General features: G+C 38.2%; 1 long non-coding RNA gene across 2 annotated transcripts; it reads left to right on the top strand.

The window, feature by feature from the left end:
- Nucleotides 1-8,772: 8,772 nt before the first annotated feature.
- LOC124650073 lies at nucleotides 8,773-11,834 on the top strand. 2 transcript variants are annotated; one of them, XR_006986874.1, is made up of 5 exons: nucleotides 8,773-9,036; nucleotides 9,178-9,221; nucleotides 9,344-9,436; nucleotides 9,687-9,737; nucleotides 11,720-11,834. It is a non-coding gene; the product is annotated as an uncharacterized LOC124650073 (long non-coding RNA). The 2 variants fall into 2 exon arrangements; XR_006986873.1 differs by lacking the exon at nucleotides 11,720-11,834 and having other exon boundaries at nucleotides 9,687-9,962.
- The last annotated feature ends 665 nt before the right edge of the window (nucleotides 11,835-12,499 follow it).

The raw sequence follows: 12,499 nt of genomic DNA, 5'->3' as shown, positions 1-12,499 counted from the left end.
GGTCCTCATAATTGTTGCAACACAAAACACATCCATAAAAGTTTTCACCAAAGTAATATTTACACAACCGTGCTTGCCGACAAACCAAATGAAAGAGAAATTGTTAAACTTGTTGGAGGCAACACCAACGGTAAAATCTCATCATCATGCTTGCAAATGAACCATAAGAAACAGAAATTGTTTGACATGTTCAATGCAAAGCATGTGAAAGGTATTAGAGCCGAGTTCGACCTTGAACTCACTTGTATTATTCTCTCAAGAGCTCATTTTGTCAACTCCTGCTCAATCGAAGATGACCTTGTCTTTCACGTAGCTACACACACAGTAGGCAAAGCGAAGACCGTATGTGCATTGTCACATCCCGAAATTTTCTAAATTTTGGAATGAAAAATAAAAATAAATTTGATGCTTGATTGTTTGAACTTGATTGAAATTCCACAAAGAATTAATTTTTTAAAAAATTTATTTACAAATTAATTTCAAACTAGTGTTTTCAAAGACTTTTGATTTTAAAGTATTTTCAAAGTCAAACATATCCTTGCTTTCAAAGTTTTCAAATCCTTAATGGATTTCTATTTAAGAAAACAAAACTATAGAAAACTATATTTGTAAAATATTGCCAAAGTAGCAATTAGGCCAAGTGCATATAATTATTATTTTATTTTTCACGAATGGATTTTAAACAGGTTCCTTGTTGTCCTAAAATACTATTTTTTATTTTACAAATTTTTATAAATTTGTTTGGTATGTGTATGTTGAAACTATTCTCATATAGCCATAATGGTATAGTAGTAATAAAATGATATAAAATAACAATTTATTAAATTTAAGTCTTTATGTTATCCTATACTGAGCAATATAATTTTAACTCGTAAAAATTCGTTTCACTCAAATCGAAATTATGAAACTACTTTTATAAAAGAAACAAGTAAAAAGAAAAGGAAAAAGAATAAAAAGAAAAGAAAAAGACAGCCGAACTGGGCCGGCCAGCCAGGCCCACTCAGCCGACCAGCCCAGCCGGACCGAACAACTGAGTCGGTCGTGTCTCTCCAGGGCACGAACCAAATTCGTTTTAGTAAAACTTATCTTCACGTAAATCAATTTTTTTTTAGCTACACAACTTCGATTTTAGATCCGTTTGTTTCCACGTGTTCCTAATTTTAAGGTCCACCTTTTTCACCCACCTTTTTCACCGACCTATGCTCCACCACCAGGTCGCAGTTTCGTTTTCCTTTTGCTCCTATCGAAACTCTAGATCAACGAAATCTCAACTCGTTGTTTTGACCACTAGAACCACCTCAAATCGCTTCGGGCACTACACGAAATTTGTAGATCTCGTCGAGATCTTTCAGTCCCGATCAATCTCATCTCTTTTCGTCCACCATATACGGAGAATTTCGCATCGCAAGGCGTCAGATCTCATAAAGGGAATCCTCAATTAGTTCGTGCTCGTTCCACGAAATCCAAATTCCTTTGGTGAGTATGTAGATCTGGTCATCCTCTACAACTTTTATGTTGGAAGTTTTTCGATTTGACGTACCAATTTGTCGCTCATCTACAGATCTATTTCGAGTCAACCGGAGCCAAATCGAGTTTCAAAACGATCTCGAATCGTCATGACTTCAACACGGAAGTTGTTCCTCTCATCAAGATCTTTCAATTGCCGCAAGTCTCACCTTGTTTCGTTCATCGAGCAAGGAGAAAAACGTATTACAAGATTCAGATCTTATAAGGTATAACCCAGATCTTGTCAAACTCATTATTCTGTTGTGAAAAGTAATTTTAGATAGATCTATTAATTCTATACAACTTTGATGTAGAAAGTTTTTTCCATCTGAATAAATTTTTCTGTCAACCTTTATGACATCAGCATAGTCAACTCGGTCTGGTCAAAGTCAAACTACAGTCATCTCGACTTAGTGCCCCTTTTTGTAAAGAAAAATTCAAGAGTTACAAAATGTTTTGTTTTGAAAAATATAGGATAAAATTAGTTTATGCAAAATTTGCCTAAACTCCACTAGCCAAATATCATGTAGATAGTCATGCCTAAAAACTGCCACCAAATAAGTGTCATTTGCCAGTACATCATTGTACTGACCTCCATTCGTGGGGCTGCATATTCAAACGTGCAGGGTTTTCTGAGGAGAAGTACGTGGTAGGATCTCGAGTCTACATTCCAACATGACTGCTCGTGGCACATGAAGATGATGAAGGCTCATTGATAATCTACTTTCCGCTGTGTATGTTCTGAATATTGTTGAGCTAGTCCATGTGACTATGCAATTTGTAAGGTTTTACATTACCCTGTGGATCAACGATGTAGTAATTTGATACTATTGCAATGATTACTATATTTTGTAATATTTGTGCTATCAGTGATCCCGGGAATAGCACTATACACACAGGTATCTTGCCTTTATCAAAAGGTAGGGTGCTACAGAATGGTATCAGAGCATAGTGTTGCCTGTAGGATCGAGACCCTAGGTTTGGATTAGAAATAGGAAGCCCCTAGGATGAAAAATTTGTCTAATCCTATTTCAAAAAAAAAGTTTGGATTTTGAACTTCTGGTATTCTCATCTATTCCATCTTCAAAATTGTTTCCTCTCACTCTTGATCACCACCTTATCAAAACTGTCAAAAAGGACTAATGATGACCTTGTACCTGAAGTGAGGGACTAATGCTTCATGTGGTATTCTTCGACTCCGCAAGAAGGATTTATGGAAGACCAATGAAGAACTTGAAGAAAGACTTCGATGCAGACTGCACAACGCACGAGGATACACCGAAGGAGTAGAATAGAAACTTGATGCATCCAATATAGAAATAGACTAGACCACCATTAGTTATCTTTTAGCGAACCAACGATAGAGTAACAAAGTATTGATCATACCAAATTGAGGTATGACCATGCTAGTTTGTTTGTGTTTAACCATGTTGCTTGATGCTTGTTAGATGTTGTTTGCAAGCTTTTATCTAATGTGTTGGGTAGGCAATCTTCTTTAGAATCATTCTATCTATTCTCATCTATACCCAACCCAGAGAATGTTTTCTCGGCAACTTGCCCTGAATACAACAGTAGTGAAACCAACCTTGATGTTTCCCATCAAGGTGAAGAAGCATAGAGCGTGAGATACGCAAAACTCTAGTTAAGGATCGATAGAGGTATTTTCAAAACAATTCAATAATGGGGATTGAAACATTGATTCAATTCTCCATGGAGGTTTTTATCAAACTTGTGAGGTTGACCAAGAGTTAGAATGCGAGATATACCAAACTGAAAACAAGAAAATGATTGGGTGCGACATGGATTGGCCCCCATGACGACTACTCATATTGTTCGCTCTTGTTATGAGGAATGGTAAATCTAGAGGGACGTACCTACAAGAGAGACGTCGCTGTTAAGCCTGAACCATAGGGTGAATAGATATTATACCCTTATAGTAGGCAAGTGCTGCCAAGCGTAGGACTACGTTTAGTTTGAAGATCTAGCCACTAGATGAAGAGTGGTTGAAAGTTGTCGGAGACACCAACATACAAAGGATGAAGGATGTTAAGAAGTGGATCATCTTGGTTCCTTATTGACCCAAAGAGTGACCCATCGATGTTAAAAGTAGTTCAACAACCAATCATTTGGATTAGAAGCCTTACTATGAAGGAAACCTATTCGTATCACCTAGGAAAGATATGTTGTTCATTATATGCGAATAAACATTCACCTATTGGATACCAACTCAGAAGCCACAAGCCATAGATGTTTTCCAAATATGACTTGTTATAAAGTCATATCCTCGGATGTGCCAAGTCATATCCAAGTTCAGCTTAGCCTAAACCCGAGACCCAAGACTACCTAACAAAAGTTTCTTTTAAGGGTGGTAGAAGCCATACCCTTGTATTATAGATTTACACCAGATGCCGCATGCGATAATATTTGGAGAAGGTATCACAAAGAGTTTTCCCTGAGTGTACTCAAGTAAAATAGAATACCCATAGGATGAGTACCCTCGTAAGTATGGATACAGTTGATGGTATGACTGTATATGGTTTAGTGTAACGTTTCCAAAGCCCAAGGTTAACTTCCAAATCTCCTCGGAGATGTTCGAAAAGAAACAATAGTGAGTATGAACCTATTAGAAGACCTGTACCCAAAACCTTTTATTTCTAGTCTTTCTTAAATCTCGAGGACGAGATTTCTTTTAAGGGTGGTAGTCTGTCACATCCCGAAATTTTCTAAATTTTGGAATGAAAAATAAAAATAAATTTGATGCTTGATTGTTTGAACTTGATTGAAATTTCACAAAGAATTAATTTTTTTTAAAGTTATTTACAAATTAATTTCAAACTAGTGTTTTCAAAGACTTTTGATTTAAAGTATTTTCAAAGTCAAACATATCCTTGCTTTCAAAGTTTTCAAATCCTTAATGGATTTCTATTTAAGAAAATAAAACTATAGAAAACTATATTTGTAAAATATTGCCAAATTAGCAATTAGGCCAAGTGCATATAATTATTATTTTATTTTTCACAAATGGATTTTAAACAGGTTCCTTGTTGTCCTAAAACACTATTTTTGATTTTACAATTTTTTATCAATTTGTTTGGTATGCGTATGTTGAAACTATTCTCATATAGCCATAATGGCATAGTAGTAATAAAATGATATAAAATAATAATTTATTAAATTTAAGTCTTTATGTTATCCTATACTGAGCAATATAATTTTACAAACTCGTAAAAATTCGTTTCACTCAAATCAAAATTATGAAACTACTTTTATAAAAGAAACAAGTAAAAAGAAAAGGAAAAAAGAAAAAAAAAAGACAGCCGAACTGGGCCGGCCAGCCAGGCCCACTCAGCCGACCAGCCCAGCCGGACCGAACAACCGAGTCGGTCGTGTCTCTCCAGGGCACGAACCAAATTCGTTTTGGCAAAACTTATCTTCAAGTAAATCAATTTTTTTGAGCTACACAACTTCGATTTTAGATTCGTTTGTTTCCACGCGTTCCTAACTTTAAGCCCACCTTTTTCACCGACCTATGCTCCACCATCACGTCGCAGTTTCGTTTTCCCTTTGCTCCTATCGAAACCCTAGATCAACGAAATCTCAACTCGTTATTTTGACTCCTAGAACCACCTCAAATCGCTTCGGGCTCTACACGAAAGTTGTAGATCTCGTCGAGATCTTTCAATCCCGACCAATCTCATCTCTTTTCGTTCACCATACACGGATAATTTCGCATCGCAAGGCGTCAGATCTCATAAAGGGAATTCTCAATTAGTTCGTGCTCGTTCCACGAAATCCAAATTCCTTTGGTGAGTATGTAGATCTGATCATCCTCTACAACGTTTATGTTGGAAGTTTTTCGATTTGAAGTACCAATTTGTCGCTCATCTACAGATCTATTTCGAGTCAACCGGAGCCAAATCGAGTTTCAAAACGATCTCGAATCGTCATGACTTCAACACGGAAGTTGTTCCTCTCATCAAGATCTTTCAATTGCCGTAAGTCTCACCTTGTTTCGTTCATCGAGCAAGGAGAAAAACGTATTACAAGATTCAAATCTTATAAGGTATAACCCAGATCTTGTCAAACTCATTATTTCGTTGTGAAAAGTAATTTGTGCGTTAGATAGATCTATTAATTCTATACAACTTTGATGTAGAAAGTTTTTTTCATCTGAATAAATTTTTATGTCAACCTTTATGATATCAGCATAGTCAACTCGGTCTGGTCAAAGTCAAACTACAGTCATCTCGACTTAGTGCCCTTTTTTGTAAAAAAAAGTTCAAGAGTTACAAAATGTTTTGTTTTGAAAAATATAGGATAAAATTAGCTTTATGCAAAATTTGCCTAAACTCCACTAGCCAAATATCATGTAGATAGTCATGCCTAAAAACTTCCACCAAATAAGTGTCATTTGCCAGTACATCATTGTACTGACCTCAATTCGTGGGGCTGCATATTCAAACGTGCAAGATTTTCTGAGGAGAAGTACGTGGTAGGATCTCGAGTCTACATTCCAACATGACTGCCTGTGGCACATGAAGATGATGAAGGCTCATTGATAATCTACTTTCCGCTGTGTATGTTCTGAATATTGTTGAGCTAGTCCATGTGACTATGCAATTTGTAAGGTTTTACATTACCCTGTGGATCAACGATGTAGTAATTTGATACTATTGCAATGATTACTATATTTTGTAATGTGTGTGCTATCAGTGATCCCGGGAATAGCACTATACACAGGTACCTTGCCTTTATCAAAAGGTAGGGTGCTACATGCATGGTATATGAACACATCATCCATCGTGATGTTCCATTTATTTTGCACATCACCATTAACGTTAAGGAAAGAATCATAATATACATGGTGAGTATTGAATGGATCGGTGGCGCAACTAGAGGGGGGGTGAATGGTCGCTACTCAATTTTTATGTCTTTTTCAGTTTTAGGCGCGCTGCGGAAGTAAAGGTGGCAACTTTAGCAACTACGGTGAATCTAGTATACCATCATCGCCTTTGGGCGTTGGCGGATCTTCTTGTTTTGCTCATGCTCATAGTAAATCCGGTCATGGAGGTATTCCTTGAAGCAAAAGGACTTCTTGAGGCGTGCGGTGAGCTTTGCAAACCAAGTATTGGTCTTGACGGATTGGGGCACATAGTCAGAATCATCACTATCGGCCTCCTCATGCATCTCCCCTATCCTTGGGGGAACCGGGGCCAAACCTTGGATTAGCATGGGTCTTGACGATGGGGCTACACACAAGGTTAGTAGCAAGATGCCGACATTGAGTGAGGAGGTCACCACGTTTGGCTTGGTCCCACTTGATGCAAATCAATCGCATGATGTATGGAGCAAATGCGAGAAGCTTGCAGAGGAATGCACGATCACGCATGTCATGCCATATGTAGTCCATGCAATCCAATTTCTTGTCGCTGCCTTGGTTTTTTTGAGTGAGCACTAGGAGGTTGACAAGAAAACCATGGACTTCATCTTGATTGCTCTTCTTGGGGTTGACGGTGTTGCGGAAGATCTGGTTCATGATATCATAGGTGTGGAGAAGGTCATAGGCACTCCCGCAAACCGCTCGCTCGGCGATGTAGAGTTTGATCATGTTGTCCTTGATCATAGTCTTGTGATGAAGATGAACCCAGAAGGAGTTGAGGTTGTTGTGAGCAAGTTGGTATCCAAGACCGTGTGCAAACTCTGCCCAAGTGGCCTTCATGAGGTGCTCCTTGGTCGTCCAAGTGAGAGAACAGTCTCCATTCTCATCCACATCAAATTGTACCGTAGCATATAATTGACATATGATCTCCTTGGAGCATGGATGGTTGAAGATCATCAAAGGAACTAGCCCCAATTCTTTGCATATGGCCTTAGCTTCTCCAAAATACTTGGGGTCGGAATCAAGCTTGTCCATGCTTATCGACCACTAAGGACAACAAGCGAACTCCTTGGCACCATAGATTTCATTGTAGATATTCTCTTGGTTTTGGTGGTAGAAGTTTGTATTAGGGAACAAGCGGACATTCTTCTCCACCACATAAGGGTTAACGCCTCGGACTGCCAATAATTGGTTCTTGGACAATTGATTCATGGGCTTGACGGGTCCCGTGGTGGTTTTCTTCTTGGCTGCGGCTGCTGCTCGTTGACGCTTGGTGGTGCGAGGAGTGAGGATATCATCTTCGTCAATCTCGCTTTGACAGCGAGAGACGGGGACGTTCCTCTTCTTTGGGGCACATGGCTTAGAACCTGTGAACAGCAGAGGTTGTAGAGGGAATAGGAGACAAGTGCACAAGCCCTGGAGATGCAAAGCATAAGACACTAACAAGCAACATGTGTCAAATTTTCAAAAGGCGATAGTATCGCTACCAGGTCCGGTAGTACCGGTAAAAAATGACAGGTAGTACCGCTCGAGCACAGCACGCCCAGATCTGGTTTTGGTCCATGGCATTTAGGCACAAAACTTCACAAGATGTTGCAAGCTAGTATCTATACACATGGAATAGCTTCCTAGGATGAATCTCCACCAAAAACTCCAACAAACCCGGGCATATTCATTTAGGGAATCCGACAAACCCTAGAGAGGGAGGTTCAAGTTCATACCGGAGTCCATGGAGGAGAGGAGGGTGTAGGCCTGGGCATTCGGTTTTAACCGAAAATTCGGTTTGGTGTTTTTGGTTTTTTGATAATTCGGGTAATTAAAAATAGGAACCGAAATAATATCGGTTCTCCTATTAATTCTTAATTCGGTTAACCGATAATTCGGTTCGTTTTTCGTTTTTAACCGATTGACTGAACGTGAGTACGTGATAGACTGGTAACAAAAAATAACACGGAAAGTGCATCCATATATTATCTATGGTGGCGTGCAGGAGCTAGACCACCACGTCGACAAGAAATTGTGACCAAGCACACACGTTCATGTTCCTGAAATCAGCTATATACGTCCATGCTCTAGGAGGTATTAGTTGACAGTATAATGGAACCACCTAGAACCTCTCACAGCGCTTTGATATTTTAGGCCGTCAGATCTCGTGTACAGACGCTCCAGATCATCCCATCTTCCCGAAACGTTGTTGTAACTCTTTCGCTCGATAAAATCGCGTGAAAAGGCCGGCCCAATGTATACGGGCTGCTACTCTCAAAGACGACCAGGGCGTGCTCTCGTTAATCGGGTCAAGAGCGTGTGGATCCTTCGATCAGCCTGATAAGTGTGTTAGCAGCCCACTATTCCGTTTCTTTTCTTTCTCAATAGTTCGCGTCGTTTTCTTTCTGCGTTTCCCCTTCCATCCGCCAGAGCCTGGGCGATTAGAGAAGCCCCCTGATTCTCTCCACGACCTGGGTTCCGCCGCCGCTGCGTCTGGTGTCCCTTCTGCGCCTCCCCTCTCTTTCCGACGACGGCGGATGGTGTCCCTGATTTACTTTTTTTTGCCAACCTTGCTATTTACCTACCTTGCGATGGTGATGGCCGCTCCTCCCTTCGCCGACAATAGCAGGTGCTGGATTGGCACGCCCCTTGTGCGTAGATCAAAGGTAGTCCGTTTCTCTCATCCACCACATCACATGTCCCTTCCTAATGTTCGATTTTGTTGTCTTAATTTGTGCCGATTCAGTTTGGGTCCTTGCTCTTCTTTCCTAGGATTTTTAATATCCATCTTCATTCCCTTTTCATAGGGGCCTACGCGCCAGCAAGATATGGTGCTGCAAAATGAAGAATGGTATGCAATATGCCTTTACGGCTTAAAGCACATGCACATATTTATTTTTTCTTTGAGAACTTATGCAGATGTTGTATTCTGCACAAAGTGTACAATGCAATTAACTATTTGAAAAGTTGCAGGAACTAGCAGTACGATATTTTCTTGAAGTTAAGGCACTTATCTTGAATTTAACGTCAGCAGTTGATCTTGCAAAAGGGAACCTAACATATATGGTAAGCTCTACACAAAATTTTCAACATAGGCACGAATGCGGCAATGCCCATTGAACAGTTGTTTTGCCATCGTATATAGTTTTTGCTGGATGACTGATGCCGATGAAAAAATGTTGCCATCTCTGTCCAAATTTGGTGATAAATCTTGTAGTTTACCAATTTCTTGTGTTGATATAATCTAGATATTATAACATTAGTAGTTTAAGCACCAATCAGGCCAGGAACTAATGAGCTAAGTTGACCATTGCAGAATTCCGTTCACCGCTAGGATACAGATTCCACTACTAGCAAGTTACTTCAGGTACCATGCCTCCAAAATTATTATAGTTCAGAACTTCTGAGATCATAGGAATTAATTGCAAGTTTTTATGTTTTTCAAATTCTTCTCCCTTTGATATGTCGGCATATGACTATAAAGTTTCTTTGGACATGTAAATGATATGTTAGATTAAAGTTAATTATATTGGTATTGTTTATATGACTTAATCATGTATTCATGTGTAGTGTGGAGTATGTTTATCTATTACCCCATTCTTTCTTTTCGGCACAACATTTTTTCTATATAACTTATAGAATAACCGCCTACTATTCCGGATAATGTAAACTTGATATTTAATTTATTCTTCAACTCTTACATATTATCTCAATTCTTAACTCTTAAGCACATGGTTTTACTCTCAAAGCAAAAAAGAAAAAGAAGAAAAGATACAGTAAAGAAAGTTGATGTATGTGCAATACGAGTAAGTTCAAAAATGGGGAAGTTGCTCCAGTAGAATGTCCCTTACATAGAAGTTTAGTGTGAACTGATTTTGAGCTTTGAAGTTCATTATGTATGCACTTAGGAACATGTAATTGATTCAGCCAAATATATGAAATCAATGCTCGAATATGCCATGCTTGGGGCAACTGTGATTTGGGGTCTTCTGTCTAAAACAATCTGGACAAGCTCCTATTTAGCTCGATGAGTGTCTTCCTGTCAGTGTGGTAACCTACCTGTTGGTGGAAAATAGATAATGAAAATTCTTTTATCTAGGATATAAAGATCATGTTCACTCTTGGTTGTCAACCTACTTGGGACAAACTGTGCTTTGGGGTATTCTGTCTAAAGCAATCTGGACAAGCCCCCTATTTAGCTCCATGAGCGAGTTCCTGTCCGTGAGGTAACCTACCCGTTTGATAATGAAAATGATTTCAACTAGGATATGAGATCGTGTTCACCCTTTATTGTGAACTACTTAATGTGAAGTGTCATATTGCCGTTCGGATGCGATCAGATTATTCATTTAGTATTGCAAGTCTCTAAATAGGTTAGCCACAGAATGTGCCAATTCTGTAAACTATTTGAGGCCTACTAATTATCAAGAACATTATGCCTCCTTGCTTTGTTAACCGCTGCTCTGGCAGGTAAACTATGTTCATGTAAAATAAGCAGTCAAGCTTATAGTCTTTAGTATAGTTGATAACACTGTGTTGTTTTTAGTTGAATCATAAATCACTTTGTTCAGACATTTTCTCGATAAAAGAGATTTGATGTGAAGGAAAAGGAATATACCAGCCAACAACGCAAATATTTTTGTTTGATAATGTACTATATTTAGCTGAAGGAAGAGGATTTTTTTCTAAGAGATTGATGTCTTGGTTTGATAGTTAGTTGGTTTTAGAATATTAAACATCATAAAAGAGTTTGTAGTATTCAATCTCATCCAATATATAAATGAGTGATTTCTTGTTTGATGAGTGTTTTGCACTTGGATATACCAGAAAAGATAGCAACAGAAATTTAAGAAAATTTCTTGTTTGCTTCTAATTAGAAATTTGGAAAATCTTGGACTCTTCAAAAGCGGGACCAACTGGACTACATTTATATCAGTATCAGTATATGGTCACGTTTGTATGCATGTTTCCAGCCCTTTCTTTATTTTTTTATGCTTTTAGATCATCTGCAAATGTAGTGTACACCGTAACTCTTTAAAGGCATGTAATGAAGGATTTGATATGTCGAGAAGTCATGCAATGGTTCTTGATTACCATCTTAAGTTAGGATTTATCTCAAAAATTTGGATTCTGCACATATTGAATATCATTAGCTTTTTGTAATTTAATTACAAGTTCCACTTATGCTCCCTTTGATAAGTTGTTTCTCTTTTGGTTTGATTCGATGAAGAACCATTGTTATCTCCTTGATAATTTTTTATTTTCTAGCCATAAGAAACTATTTACGACATAAGTCTACACTTCATGATTGTGGTTCAGTTTTAATTGACATGTTGTGTACTTATTTAGAGGATCTATTGCAAGACATAGCAGAAGAGACCTAAAAGAATGAAGAAGTCAAATAGGAGGCTAAGAAACGATATTGGAAAATACTTTTCTATAGATGGCATGCTGTTTGCCTAGAGCCTTCGGGGTGTATATTTGAAATGTATTTTTTTTTTGCACGCTCCTAATTACAATTGAAGGTCTCTTACAAAACAAAAAACTAATATGAATTTAAGTTGGTAGGTTTACGACAAGGGCATAACCTTTGTTTGGCCTTGCGCTTGATAAGAAGTACAACAATAATCAAGTGTCGTTTCATTTTGTTGAATTTCGTATTCTTATAGTGCAATATCAAATGGATGTTAGATTTGGCTATTATGTGATCTTTCATGAAGTAGTGTACTATTTCATAGCTTTCCATCCAGCTGCTTTGGCTGATCATGTAAATTCAATGCTATAAAATTCCATATCTGTTTGGTAGTATGTTTGTAGTCCACTGGAGATTATAAATGAAACAGTATACATTTATATCCACAAAACTAAAATAGGAACCTAATGCCTTAATTTAGTGTTTTTTCTTTTGTTTCTTAGTAACTATTTCAGTCACGTTTTAGCTTTTGCTCGTGTAGTTACTTCCATTCCACTATCAAAATGGATGGGCGCGGCAAAGCGCGTTTTCTAGATCTAGTAGGTACTATGATAGCATGACGTTGGGACTATGTGCGACTAGGTCACTTGGGATGGATTATGTCATATGTACATGAATGAGGATGCCAGAAGTTAGGATACATTGCTTTAATTACG

The sequence above is a fragment of the Lolium rigidum genome, chromosome 4 (assembly GCF_022539505.1).
Source record: "Lolium rigidum isolate FL_2022 chromosome 4, APGP_CSIRO_Lrig_0.1, whole genome shotgun sequence".
NCBI lineage: Eukaryota > Viridiplantae > Streptophyta > Magnoliopsida > Poales > Poaceae > Lolium > Lolium rigidum.
Note: the sequence above shows the minus strand (reverse complement) of the source record. Positions and strands in the feature narration are given on the sequence as shown.